The sequence below is a fragment of the Pipistrellus kuhlii genome, unplaced genomic scaffold (assembly GCF_014108245.1).
Source record: "Pipistrellus kuhlii isolate mPipKuh1 unplaced genomic scaffold, mPipKuh1.p scaffold_m20_p_8, whole genome shotgun sequence".
In the NCBI taxonomy this organism is placed as follows: Eukaryota; Metazoa; Chordata; class Mammalia; order Chiroptera; family Vespertilionidae; genus Pipistrellus; species Pipistrellus kuhlii.
This window is the reverse complement of record NW_023425584.1, coordinates 5,252,427-5,266,087: the sequence shown is the minus strand read 5'-3', so window position 1 is coordinate 5,266,087 and position 13,661 is coordinate 5,252,427. Positions and strand designations below refer to the sequence as shown.

Genomic DNA, 13,661 nt, shown 5'->3' with positions numbered 1-13,661 from the left:
ACTCTGGTTTTTCAGGAGGACAGAGGCCTGTGTGGAGGAGAAAACAGATGGTTTAGCTCTCTTGTATAAGCAAATTTTTTAAAATCTAATTGTTTCAGTGTTTGATATTTGCCAGGCCCGTGGTGCAGGGTCCGAGGCGGGCACCCCTATGCAGGGCCAGGGGCATGCTGATTCCTTTTTTTGGCATCGGGCTGCGCACAGCTATGGCTGCTTCTCCAACCCCTCACTCGGGTGCCCTGAGAGTGAAAGCATTCCTGCTTTGGAGCTAAACAGCCCTGGATTCTGATGCTGCCTCAGGTACTGACTGCTGTGTGTCCGTGGGCACGTCACTGCACCTCTCTGAGCCTCAGCTCAGGTCATCATCTGTAAAGAACATATGAAGGACTGTTGTGAAAGGGGGGGATGCACAGAACAATATCCACAGGACCCTTAGCTCAGGGCCTGGCACGGGTGAGCAATGAGCAGCGGTATTTGTCATCTCTGTGGCCCTTTTGGGAGGTGGTTCTGCTGCCAGCACAGAGCAGAGGCGGCCAGATGGGAGCCTGCATGAAGATGCCCTGGCCCACGGGCCAAAACAACAGGCCTTCAGACACAGAGGCCTGGGCAGGCCCTACAGGAACCTAGAGCCACACATGGGGTGGGCCAGTTCTGCAGGTGAAGGTCCGAAGGGGTCCATAAGCAATTCCAGGAAACCCCCTGGGCTCTGAGTGGTCCTGTGGCTTGGAAAATGCTTTCTCTGATCACTCCAGCATGACGCACCCCCAGCCACCACCACTCCCTGGTCCTGCTGCTCCCCAAACTGCACTGACTTCTCTCTGCCTAGAGGGCTGGATTGTGTCACATTTAATTCCCATGGCACAAGGATGAGTGCAGGGACCGGACCTGCTTGGTCCCTGGGAGAGGGGGGCTGCAGAGTCGGCAGGATCCTCACTCATTCAGTGCCCCTCTGCTTCCCTCCTCTCTCACAGCCCAGCCCTGGCTCCAGCTCCTAGGGCAGGCAGACTGGTCTCAGCTGGTCAGCCTTCTCCCCAGGGTCCCCCACTGCCTTTTGTGTTACTGAAGGTCACTACCTGCTCAGCCCAGTCTTGCAGCCAGCCGGGTTTCCAAGGCTCCTGCTGCCCCCTAGAGGCCAGTCCCTGCAGCTTTTGCCGCTGAGCACTGTCCAAGCTTGGAAGAGGCTGAGAAGTCTCTGTGGGACAGACAGCCCCAGGGGTGAGGAAGGTCAGGAGGCCATGAATCAGCCCGGACAGGTGGCAACAGGGTGCCAGTGAAAGGATCCACACATTGGCGTGGCTCTGCTCCTCGCCTTGACTTTCCTGTCTGTAAAATGGGTCTTTGAGAGAACTGGAGGATCACTTGACCTATGAGGTACAATTACTACAATGCTATGGCTCAGTTTTATTGAGCCAGGCACTGCGCTTTACATACGTTATTTCATGATAGCTTCTCTAAAGACAGATTTCTGGAGGAGGAGCCATTAGTAACTCTATTTTACAAATGAGGAAACTGAGGCACAGAGAGCGTTGGTGATTTGCCCAGTTACACATGGTGGAAGGTAGAGCCAGGCACCTAGCCCAGACTTATGTGATGCCACAACACCCCGCCTCCCAGTCTCATCTCTGCCATCTCTCTCCCATCTCTCCCCCCACCCTTTTCTTCCATCCTGTCTTTATTCTGCTGGCCTCTGTATGTTGCACAGACTATGGAGGGTCCTCCCCAGCCCAGCTCTATCTTTCTTTGTTCTCTTTTACCGTGAGTTGGTTGGCTTTTCAGCTCTCCAGGTCCACTGCCCCGCACATTGTCCTGGCACGGAGGAGGCACGCCACTCCCAGGCTGTCAAGTGGGAGCGGTGACCCCTGGAGGGCTGCTCTGGAGCTGGAGCTGGAGCTGGAGCTGGCCAGGGCTTGAGTCACATCCCTGCCTCTGGATGAGGCAGAAATTAATATTTCAAGTTCATGACCAAGGGAAACTCTTAGAGCATCATCCCACCCAGTAGTAAAAATGGTAACTCTCAACTATTAAGCACCTACTGTCTTCCAGACATCATGTAATGTCTTCTCTCACCAAATCATCTGAAGCAACACTGAGGTAGGTTGCACTGACCCTACCATTTTACAGGTGATAAATCAAGTCATAGAAGCCTCGCTCAGGTTCACAGACCTATTAGATGGAAGAATCCCTGCCTCCCTCCTTTGCAAACCCCCGTGCTGACCACTCTACTCTCTAGCCTCATGGGTCATCTGATCCAACCTGCCCACCTAGGGAAGCCTGTGTCCTGTTGGGTGAGCAATCACCATGTGTAGGCTGAGTGGTCCTGTGTGCACCAATCCAGGCCTCCCAGTATGGCCGGGGGTCCTCCTAGGTCTTACCTTAACCCCCACATCTCCTCAGCCACCTAAGGCCCTGGGAGACATCGCAGGGAGGAGGCCCACTCTGGCAGGGCCCTCGAGGCATTCAAGAGATCCAGGTGCAACATGCCCGGATACTTGCCTGCTGGCCTCCGTATGCTGCACAGACTATGGAGGGTCCTCCCCAGCCCAGCTCTGACTTCCCAGCTCTGCCCCTTCCCAGCACGATGGCCTTCCTGAACACTGGTCCCTGCGCTTGTGTCATGGGGATAGTGAAGGCAATGACCTCTGAGGGAGGATTCAATAAGCTAAGATCATCACGTGCTTGCCCAGCAGACCCCCTGGCAGGTGATGGGCACCCAATCACTGCCAGTGGCCTGGTCATCCCACACCAATCCGCAGTGCAGATAGAATAGAATGGAAACATAATTTGCCATTGATCGACACCGATAAAATAATAGCTAGCCAAGACTTTTCAACACAGAACGTGTTTGGAGCCAAATGATAAACGGTGTCTTTGATTGTAAAATGAAAATCGCTGCTCTGAAGTGCTTGGGTCTTAATGCCGAAGGGAGGGTGTGGGGCACCGCGGCTGTTTTGAACGTTGCCCTGGAGACTGCTAGAGGTCACGGGCTGTGGGAGGAATTCCCCACGCCACGAGACACACAAGGTGGCTGAGGCTGAAGAGCCTCCGTGAGGTTCTCTGAAACGGGTTCGTTTCTCCTTGGTGTTCATGCAAAACTAGATTTTCTTCTCGGCAAGACCACGGCGGGAGGCTGAGAGGAAGTCCAGGTGGTTTTGAGGGAAAACGCAGAGGCTGGTCGGGGCGAGGTCCCTGGCTTGGAGACTGAAGGGGTGCGTTTAGAGCCCAGCTGTGCCACATCTGTGAGCGCTGGGCTCCCAAACAGCAGGCCTGGCGCGCCGGAGCCGGGATGGTGACCGTGACCGCGGTGAGGCACGCTGGGGATGGCCTGTCTGCAGAGCGCCATGCTCAGCCCTGTGTGCAGGCTTCGTTTCATCACCGGGGCGACCGGTGAGCTGGGTCCCGTTCACAGGCCAGGACACTGAGGCCTCCGGTGGAAGGGGACAGGGTGATCTTTCATAAACATTACCTCACCTGCTCGGGGGAGATAAGGTGTTTGCTAAACTTTGTTGGAAGAGCAGGCCCTTCCTCATGACCTCCGCCCAGCCGGCTACCTGCTCAGACCGGCTGCGGGGGCCTCCAGCTGGGCTTGCCCAAAATACAGCACCCGGCGAATGGCGCTGCGTCTATTTAGTGTAAATAGAGGCTGAGGCTCTCGGGGTGGAGGACAAAGAGGTCGCAGCTGGGAGAGGGACGTGGGGCCAGTGTCTGTGACACCTTTCCAGTTTGGGGTTCAGTCCCCTGAGGTGCTCTCTGGGTTTGGGGTTGGCATCGGGGTCTCCGTGTAGCCCAGCTCCGTAGGGAGGCATTCACATAGACCACCAGGGGAAGGGTGCCCCCTGACTGTGCTGTGGGCAGCCTGGCACGGGCACCAGGAAGTTGCTACCATTCCTCACAAGATCCGGAGCAACCAAGTTGTCCACCAGCCTCCCTCCCCCCACCATTTACCCTCATCTCCAAAACAGCAGGGTCCCTGGCTGTCCAAAGCTGGTCCGGGGCAGTGAACTTGAACCTTTCTCTGTCAGAGCAAGCCCTCCCTCCATTTCCCACACCACAGCAGGGGCACAAGAGACCCCTCGCCAGGGACCAGAAACACGGCAAATACACAGATTAGGGCCCAACAAGCATGTCCTTGCTAATCCTCAGGGTCTCCTAGACATGGGGAGTGGACCGGGCAAGTCATGTTTTCTTTCTTGATTCGGGTTCCTGGTTCATAAAGAAAATAATAACATAAGATGAGGAAGTAGTAACACAGCTTTGCAAAAAAAATAAAATAAAAAAGTGATAAATATGATTGAACCATTTACATTTAACAGATGAACGCTTTCCGTCCAGTAACTAGTGTAGAACTCCTGTAGCGATTGCATCCAAAGTCTGAATTGGGGGGTCTTCATGAATATTAGGCCGAGGCCACTTTTCTCTCCTGCTCTAATCCGAAGTGAAGGACCTAACTCAGTAAGTAGTGAGATCCCCATCACTGGAGGCATGCAAGCAGAATGAATGTCTGAGGCTGTCTAGGTAACATGAATTGCAGGACCTTCCTGGCACCAAAGGCATATTTGGTTCCAAGTCTGAGGGGAGTGGTGCTTCTCGCTGGCCTGGCTCGGTGGTGAGCAGAGAAAGAGTCTGGGAGGCACTCCAGCTGGGCAGTGTCTCTGGGACAGGATGGGGTTGGTAGAAAGAATTAAAAACCCAAATTGAGGTTCAAAGAGTGCACTTCGCATTGGCCAGTGGGCCAAGTGCTTTGCTTCTGTGAGCCTCAGTTTCCCCATCTGCAGCACCGGAGCGGTGATTTCTGACTCGTGGGGCTTTGATGCAAACTGTGGCCCAACTCCATTCCAGGCACCAGTTGACATTCATGAAGGAGGTGTGAGAAGTAGGAGGCATGCTCTGGACAACTGGGGGCTCAGGTGCCTAGACTTCCCTTCCCCACTCCTGAGGATGATTCCCAAGGACTCCTGAGCTAGGACAACTGACAGGCCAAGTAAAAAGACAGATACTCGGCAGCGTTCTCTCTTGCTGTTTTCCTCCACCTTCACAACTCTGAAATCTGCACCCACAGCTCCATCCTCTCAGAGCCCAAAGTGCCTGGCCTCCTCTGGCTGAGTTAGAGTCACAGACTTGGGATCTGGGGACAAGCTTGGCCGAGAGACTTCCCTTGGGGCCTATGTAGAACTTCTGGGCATGTGTTGTCTGTAAATCTAATTCTGACCAGCAGATTAAGCACATAAGCAGCTTTATTATAATCTTTACCATTTGTGCAGCTCTTAATAATTGCCACTTACTTACTGTGTGACCTTGAGCAAGTTACTCCACCTCTCTGAGCTTTAGGCTCCTTCTCCTTAAATCAGAGGACATAATGGTATCTATCCATAGGGTGACTGTGACAATAACTTTGGAGCTCGTGTAAGAAGCAGGACACTGCTGGCTACAAAGCGAGTCCTCCATATACAATTAGTGTTGTGCATCAGGCTCCATGTTCGAAGTGCATTGGGTAAATACATTCCTGTGAGAAAACAGTCTTCTATTATAATTCATGGCAGATGGAGAGACTGCGAGTGGGGTAAATACTGCCCTAGACACTTGGCTGGTCATTGGCTCATCCAGAGTTCAACCTCTGATCACCTCACTCCATAACCCACGCTCCCAGTCTTCACATGCTTACGGTGTGGGAGCGGGTAACTCTCCCGCCTAAAGAGAAACAACTACTACCAAAACGGCCAATAACTGCAAAGGTAAATGCCTCGTGTGCCCTCCAGCAGAGGGTAATGCAAGCAGAGGCATTGCCCCTGACGTGCCTGCCAGGAAACTCCCTGAGGAGAGCCCTGCATGTGTTGGGAGAGAGAAGTCCTTGTTTGGGAAACAGCTGCCCTTGACCCTGATTCCCCAGCTGGGGACACGGTTTCCGGAGAGCACACTTGTCCTTGTCTAACCCAAAAGTTAGGAGCACCGTCTGGGCCTCCTCCCCAGGGGACCCCGTTCTCATCACCACGTGGGCCCCTCTGCCTGGTGCACTCGAGCTTTGCCTCTCGGGGTCCCATGTTTCCCAAGCCTCTTTCTGGTGAGTTCCTTGTCCTGATGGTTGGGCAGTTGAGGTTCTTCCCTCACCGCGCTCACCGGCCTTGGCTATCTGAAACCTCGGTGATGCCAGAAGTCCCCTCCCTATCGCCCCTGGCACCGGGCCCATCCGTGCCTGGCTTCCTAATTCTATTTCTGGAGCTTAATTATGATTACACAGCTTCATTACGTAGAGCTGATTTGAAGTAATGGCCCCAATTAAAGTGAATTTTAATTAAGCTTAATTCAGAACCTGCCTTCCCTTGCCAAAGACTTGCAGCCTAAGAAGGGGGAAGCCGCTTAGAGCACAAAACTCTGACCTTCATGCTGCTGGGCCATCCCGGCCAGATGCATCGGCCCGACGTTCTTGGCCCCAGGATTCTATTTCCTCACCAGGTTGCAAGGGTGCGAACCCCATCTCACCTTCCCTCCCACCCCGCGTCAGACTCCGAGCCTGGCAGTGAGAACACAGCCCAGCTAACCTGGGAGGACGGGGCCTGCTCTTCCCAGGCTCAGCCCAGGGATCGGCTCTGCATGGTCTTACCGTTGGCGTGACTATCAGGCACAGGGCCCACCCTGTCGTAAAAAACAAAACGCATTTCCCTCCCACTGCTCAGAATACCCACTTTGCAAATGGGAAAACTCAAGGAGGCACAGCTCGTGAGGGCAGAGAGCAGACTGAAAAATCGCATCTGCGAGTCTCGGAGAAACCCACCTCCTTTCACCTCCCGGCGGGCCCCTGAGATGAGCGCCTCCCAAATGCGAGGGCCCATGTGACGTGCAGGTAGGTTCTGACACCCTCAGACACGGCCATGTTCTTAACAGTGAACAAAATCTCCAACCCATCTGTCTTACAATGGAACTCCACAATGGATCTCCCTTCAAGGCTGCCAGCAATCAAAGGACATCGTCCAAACAAACCAGTGAATAAAAGAAAAGCCATGTTATTCAATCCAAACCAGAAGCCAGAAGCTTCTAAAGGCCTGCAGTCAGACCCCGGCCTGCCTTTATTTTTAAAAGAATAGATAAGAATAATGCTAAAGATCAAGCATCATACAGAGACTGTGTCCTTGATATATTGTAATCAGGATTGAGAGACAGTTGGAAAGATGACCACAAATCACTATGTGACTCAACGTTATCCAAATACCACCTGAAGTCAACTTTCCTTTGTCCAACCTTTTCAGAGCCCCTGATCCAAGCTGATGTAGCACATGGTTTGCCTCTGACCAGTAAGTACTGCCCCGAGCCATGCCATGGATGACAAAAACCTGGCCAGAATGCTAGCTCTCCTCGTCCCCCAGCGCTGCTACAGGGACAGGGTGTGGACATTCCTTTGGTGTTTCCAGTGAAAACAGAGAAATCCGTCTGCTCTTCGAGGCTGCCTGGGGTGGCCAGTCCTACAGGCCTCACAGCCTGTCCTGAATGTCACGGCCACACCGGCCTCTCTTAATGCTATTGAAGTTCCCACCTAAGAAAACCCCCCACTGAGAAGCTAAACTCTGTAAACATTTTTATTTTTCTAGAGGGAAATGGAAAGTGAAAAATGGGATTCAATTACCGTTAACATACAAGGGCAATTTCACTCACAAGTGCCATACTTAAAAGCTTGAGTTGAAAACCGGCGTTCGAATGAGGCCCAAGCTAAGTTAAAAAGAGAATCATTTATTAATTCCACCCTTTCTGACTGAGTGAATCTTCCTTAGACACACACACACACACACAAAAAAAAAAAAATAAAAAAATAAAAAAGATAAATGGGCTTTAAATACAACTAAATAAGCACTTACGACTTTAGTAATCCAAACCATAGAACTTTTCCATTAAAAATGAAACACACCATTTCATGGTGGCCTGAGACTTGATTTGGGTTGATGAACACACAATGCAGTGTACAGACGATGTATTGTGGAATTGTGCACCCGAAACCTACACAATTTTGTTAGCCAGTGTCACCCCAATAAACTCAGTAAAAAGGAAAACACAGGTTGGATTTTTAGGAGACCCTGTTCCTTAACCTAGTCAGTCTAGTAACTCAGGTGTCCTCGAATTTTTTTTTAATTGATTTTTAGAGAAAGAGAAAAGGGAAGAGGGTGAGTGAGAGAGACACATTCACCTGTTGCTCCATGTACGTCCATTGGTTGCTCCTCGTATGTGCCCTGACGGGGGATCCAACCCGCATCTTAGCGTACCAGGAAGATGCTCTAACGCACTGAGCTTCCCGGCCCCTCCCAATGGAGCAGAAGCAGGGACTCTGCGCTTTTCCAAGGGATTTGGGGTGAAATTAACAGAGCCGACCGCTCATAGACATACCTGCTCACAACTGCTCCTAGGAAACATCTACACTGGGAAACGCCTCTAGACAGGGAGGAAAGGAGACAGCCTCAGCTAAAATAGAAAGACAAAGACATTGTGGACATTTACATATGCTGGACACCTCAGCAGATAGAATGACCCCCATTAAAGCTGCTCATTCATTCTTCCTTGAATTTTTATTCATGACATTGGAGTGATCTCGTAAGCATCGCCAATGGCTTCTCCCAGCAAGTAACTCCCACAAATAACTCCCAGGTTTCCCAGGGGTTGGGTTTCTACTCTGCAAGTTACCAGCTGTGGGACCTTGGGCCTCAGTTTCCCCATCTGTAACAGCGGCACCTACCTCCTAGGACTGCTGTGAGGATTAAATGAGAGAGTGCTTCGTGCAAAGCGTAGCCCAAAGCCAGCGCTCCACGACGGCTGGTAAATACTAACCCTGGCTGAGGTTGTGTCCCCATTTAGCTCAGAAACTCACTGACTTGCCCATAAGGAGAAGACACTTTCACAAAATGTCCAGAAGACCCCAGGTGGAGAGAGGCCGCTCCTCTACGCGTCTCTAGATGCATCTCGGCCTCAGTCTCGGTTCAGCTTTCTGCCCAGCACACGGCCAAGAGCTCCAGGCAGAGCTCAAGCAGGGAGACCCTTCCCTCGGGACCTGCTGGCAGGATGGGCATGAGTAGCGCATGGAGGAGGCGTGTGCTCAGAGCGGTTCCTCCTTGGAAATCCAGTTTGGGATCCATAGGAAATCCTTCCAGGCTTCCTGTGCACACGCCAAACGGGCACACACGGGAGCATCCTCCTACCTGTGCATCTTGGCAAAAGCCAGCGCCCGCGGGTGACACCGTGTGCGGGGAGCTGGCCATGGAGAGACGCACAGCTTCTCCTGAGTGAGGCTTCATTCGCTCCAGCCTGGGGCTTTATACCAAGCAATGACACCCGCAAAAGAGAGACATGCAAATGGATCGTGGGATATAATATTATCATTGTCAACATGGAAGCCGTGTATTTACTGCCCCCCAAAAGAAAATACGGCACCGTCATTTGTTTCGGGGAACGCAAAAGAGGTTTCAACAACTAACAGGGCATGTTTCTGAGCAAAATACGTCCCTTCCATGATGCCCGGACACAGACTGTCGGAGGCCACCGGTGGGTCTGTGTTCTCGCAAACAAACGCGAGGCGGAGAGGGAGGAAGGTCACTTCCAGCCGCCGCCCTCTGCCACAGGCCACCTCCTCTGTCCACAGACTGACCAGACGGCAGAGATGCGTTTGTGGGGACAGGCCCCTGAGGCCCTCCCGGAACCAGCACCTCTCAGGACCAGGAGTCTTGGGTGTGGCCGATGCTCTTCCTGAAGGCAGATGCGGGCGAGGCTGAGTAGGTGGCCGAAGCACTCTGCAAGTTACCAGCTGTGGGGCCTTGGGCCTCAGTTTCCCCATCTGTACCATGGGGATAACAGCAGCACCCACCTCTGGGCAAAGGGAGGCTGCGAAGGGGAAGGACAGCGGAGGGAATCGGGAGCAGCGGCATCCACATCTCTCTGTCACTGCAGCATTGGCCCAGCGTGGCCACGTGGTAAAGGTTACTCCTCAGCCCTTTGGTTTTAACGGGATCCTCGCAGTGGGCGATGCTGATTATTTTCACGAAGTTGGTTGAGTAATAAACCTGTGATTTTATTTAGGGGTTTGGTCACCGTGATAGTTTCATTTCTGTCTGAGAAGTTCCTAAATTTATGAGGCTTTACACCAGGGGTTGGGGAATGTCCGGCCCGCAGACCCTATAAGGCTCTCGGAATCATTTGGTCTGGCCCTGCCATGGCATTAGGGGTGAGTTAATTAAATGTTTGACCAAATAGAGCAGTGCCTCTCTGTCCCTCCCCAGCCCATGGCACGGCACGGTCGCCTGGTCCTGATTGGCAGGCACACACAGGCGGTCCAGAGGGGATCTGTGATGGATGGACAGGCTGGGACTGAGTTAGGAGGACCATGACGGTGGGCCCCTGGGAGCGGGGATGAAATGTCCTCTTCTAAAAAGACCAGGAGGGCTCTGCTCGGGGCAGTCACCACATCAGTGTCCCTGAAGGTCCCAGAGGCCAGACTCCAGTTTCAATCACAAGTGAATCACCGTCACTCTGCAAGCGCCACCACCCCACGCCCCAACCCCCACCACAGCCACCACACCCACCACACCCACGATGACAGTTTGTTTGACCAACACAGAGAAGGTTTTTTTTCCAAAATACTTCTTGGCAGGAAACCTTCAGGAGAGGGGCAGGCCTCAAGTTGCTCCTTCAAACAGGGGTCATCAAACATGACAGAGGAGGTGGCCTGTGGCAGAGGGCGGCGGCTGGAAGTGACCTTCCTCCCTCTCCACCTCGCGTTTGTTTGCGAGAACACAGACCCACCGGTGGCCTCAGACAGATGACTGCTGTTTCAGAACTCCCACAGGGCTTTGTCCCTGGAGAATTTCCACAAAGTCTGTGCCTGCCTTTGGAAAATTCTGCACCAAAGGAGAGCTGATAGGAGAAGTGGAGGCAGGAGGCTCTATTGCTGATAGAGCTAGTGGGAGAAAGGGAACTGGCGTTAACAAAACCCCTCTACACACAGCGTTTAACTGGATGCCCCACCTGCATTGTCTCCTTCAATCCCAGGAGGAAGGTCTTAAAAGCCCCACTTATAGCCCAGGACATTGGGTCTCTGAGAGGCAAAGAAACTTCCTTACGGTCACACAGCAAGGAAGTGGCAGAGCCAAAAATAATATTATACTAGAGACCCGATGCATGAAATTTATGCAGGGGCAAGGGGGTCCCTCAGTCAGGCCTGCATCCTCTCCAATCTGGGATCCCTCTCACAATCCAGAACCACTGGCTCCTAATCACCTGCCTGCCTTCCTGATGCCCCTAACTGCTCCCCTGCTGGTCTGATGGCCCTAACTGATCTCCCTGTCAGCCTGATCCTCCTAACTGCTCTCCCTTCCTGGCCCATTTCCCCTAACTGCCTATCTGCACTTCCTCCTAGGCTGAGCCCCCTAACTGCCTATCTTCTTGCCCTTCCTCTCTGTGCCCTTTGGACCCCTGGCACAGGTGTGCTGAGAGCTCTCCACTGTGGCCCTGCCTCCGTCCTGATTGGTTATGTGATGGCATCCAGGCCAATTTTCATATTCCTCTATTATTAGTATAGATTAATCACTGACACGTCAGTAATTATATTAAGCACATGTATTGGTCATTTACTGGTCTCCCTGTTCGATGCCTTAGGGTCGCATATGACTTCATTGAATTCTCACCATATATTGATACCATTCCCATCTAGCAGATGAGAATACTGAGACTCAGGGAAGAGAAGTAGCTTGTCCCGGGCACTCAGCTCCTAAGTGATAAGGCCAGGATTCAAACCCAGATCTACCAGATGCCCTCTTCTTCATTTTGTTTTTCCAGAAAGAGAGGCTGATGCCAACAGAGGAAAAGATGGAGATGCTCCATCTTAAAAGAGGCTAAGGAGGCAGGACAAGGAAATGCCAGGCCTGATGCTGGAACTGTGCTGAATGGGAAAGTGCTGGGCGGGGCCTTGCATGGCCACCTGGCAGTGCTGGAATGTGGATGGTAGATTAGATAAAAGTGTTGTGTCATCTTAAATTTATGATTATGATTGTGTAAGAGAATATCTCCATCTTTGGAAAATATATAGTCAAGTACTTAGAGGAAAAAGACCACGATATATGGAACATCTCCCTGTGTTTCGGGGGGGGGGAAATGTGTGTGTGTGTGTGTGTGTGTGTGTGTGTGTGTGTGTGTCGGGGAGGGGGGTGGTGAGAGAAAGAGAGAGAGAGAAAGGCAAATGAGGCAAGATAGTGACAATATATGAGTCTAATGAGTAGACTAATTTTTAGGTAAGTTTAAAATCGTTTCTGAATAAAAAGGTAAAAGAGAGGGGAAGAGAGAAAGAGACTGCCAGATGTCATTTAATGACCTATCCTTCCCGAGTCCCCTCCAAGGATAGTTCCACCCTTTACTGTGTCCTAATTCTTTCCTCTGCAATTGCACCATTACTAACTCCTTCCTGCAGCTTTATGTCCAGTTTGCAAGTGCCTCTACCTTTGAGAGTGATTTGTCACTCAGATCTTCAGGAGACTGAGCGTGAAATGTTAATCATTTTATTGAGTGTTCCATGCCAGGCATGGTGGTAAGCACTTTCTCTGCAGTGCCTCAGTTCATCAACCTAGTAATCCTAAATGTCATAAAAGCAAGGTACTCTTTCTATTCTCATAGAGACCAAGAAACCTGGGCACAGAGCGTGTCCTAACTGGCCCAGTCCCTCAGCAAATAAGGAACAAAGCCCGGGTTTGAACTGACCAGTATTTGAGTCTGAAGCCCAAACTCTTCACATCTATAAAGATGCAGTATTTTGTTTAAAAAAATATATATTTTTAATTGATATTTTACAGAGAGGAAGGGAGAGGGATAGAGAGTTAGAAACATCAATAAGAGAGAAACATCGATCAGCTGCCTCCTGTGCACCCCCTACTGGGCATGTGCTCGCAACCAAGGTACATGCCCTTGAGTGGAATTGAACCTGGGACCCTTCAGTCTGCAGGTCGACACTCTATCCACTGAGCCAAACCAACTAGGGCTAATATGTATCTTTTTTATTATTGATAGTATTACAGATGTCTCCCATTTATCCCCCTCCTTCCAGGCTTACCCACCCTCCCAGGTCTTCACCACCCTATTGCCCCTGTCCATGGGCTATGCATATCTACAATAATAAAAGTGTAATATGCTAATTAGACTGGAAGACCTACCGGACGAAGACAGCAGGTAGGGGTGGAGGCAGAGGCAGCCATGGGGGTGGGGAGGGGCCATAGCAGTGGAGACCAAGCCCCTTGCACGAATTTCATGCATTGGGCCTCTAGTAAGTATATAAGATCTTTGGCTTACCTCTTCTCATCCCCCATCCCCATCGAGGTATGTCTGTCTGTTTCATGCCTTCATGCATTGGGCCTCTAGTAAGTATATAAGATCATGCTTCAAGGCTTATTTTGTTGGTCAATTCATTTTGTTCATGAAATTCCACAAATAAGTGAGATCATGTGATGTTTGTCTTTCTCAGTTTGGCTTATGGCACTTAGCCTCATATTTTCCAGGTCCATGCATGCTGTAGCAAAGGGTAAGAGATCCCTCTTTTTTTTTTTTTTTTTTTTTTTTTTACAGCTGCATAGTATTCCATGGTGTAAATGTCCCATAGCTTTTTTATCCATTCTTCCACTGACCGGCACTTGGACTGTTTCTAAATCTAAGCTATT

At 51.3% G+C, this 13,661-nt stretch overlaps 2 long non-coding RNA genes across 2 annotated transcripts; one reads left to right on the top strand and one right to left on the bottom strand.

Moving 5' to 3' along the window:
• Positions 1-950: 950 nt before the first annotated feature.
• On the bottom strand, positions 951-10,220 carry LOC118711673. The gene is made up of 3 exons (XR_004985784.1): positions 10,105-10,220; positions 9,895-9,896; positions 951-961 (listed from the first exon to the last, which is right to left on the bottom strand). It is a non-coding gene; the product is annotated as an uncharacterized LOC118711673 (long non-coding RNA).
• On the top strand, positions 4,204-6,976 carry LOC123651773. Its single transcript, XR_006740683.1, has 2 exons — positions 4,204-5,485; positions 6,853-6,976. It is a non-coding gene; the product is annotated as an uncharacterized LOC123651773 (long non-coding RNA).
• Positions 10,221-13,661: the final 3,441 nt, after the last annotated feature.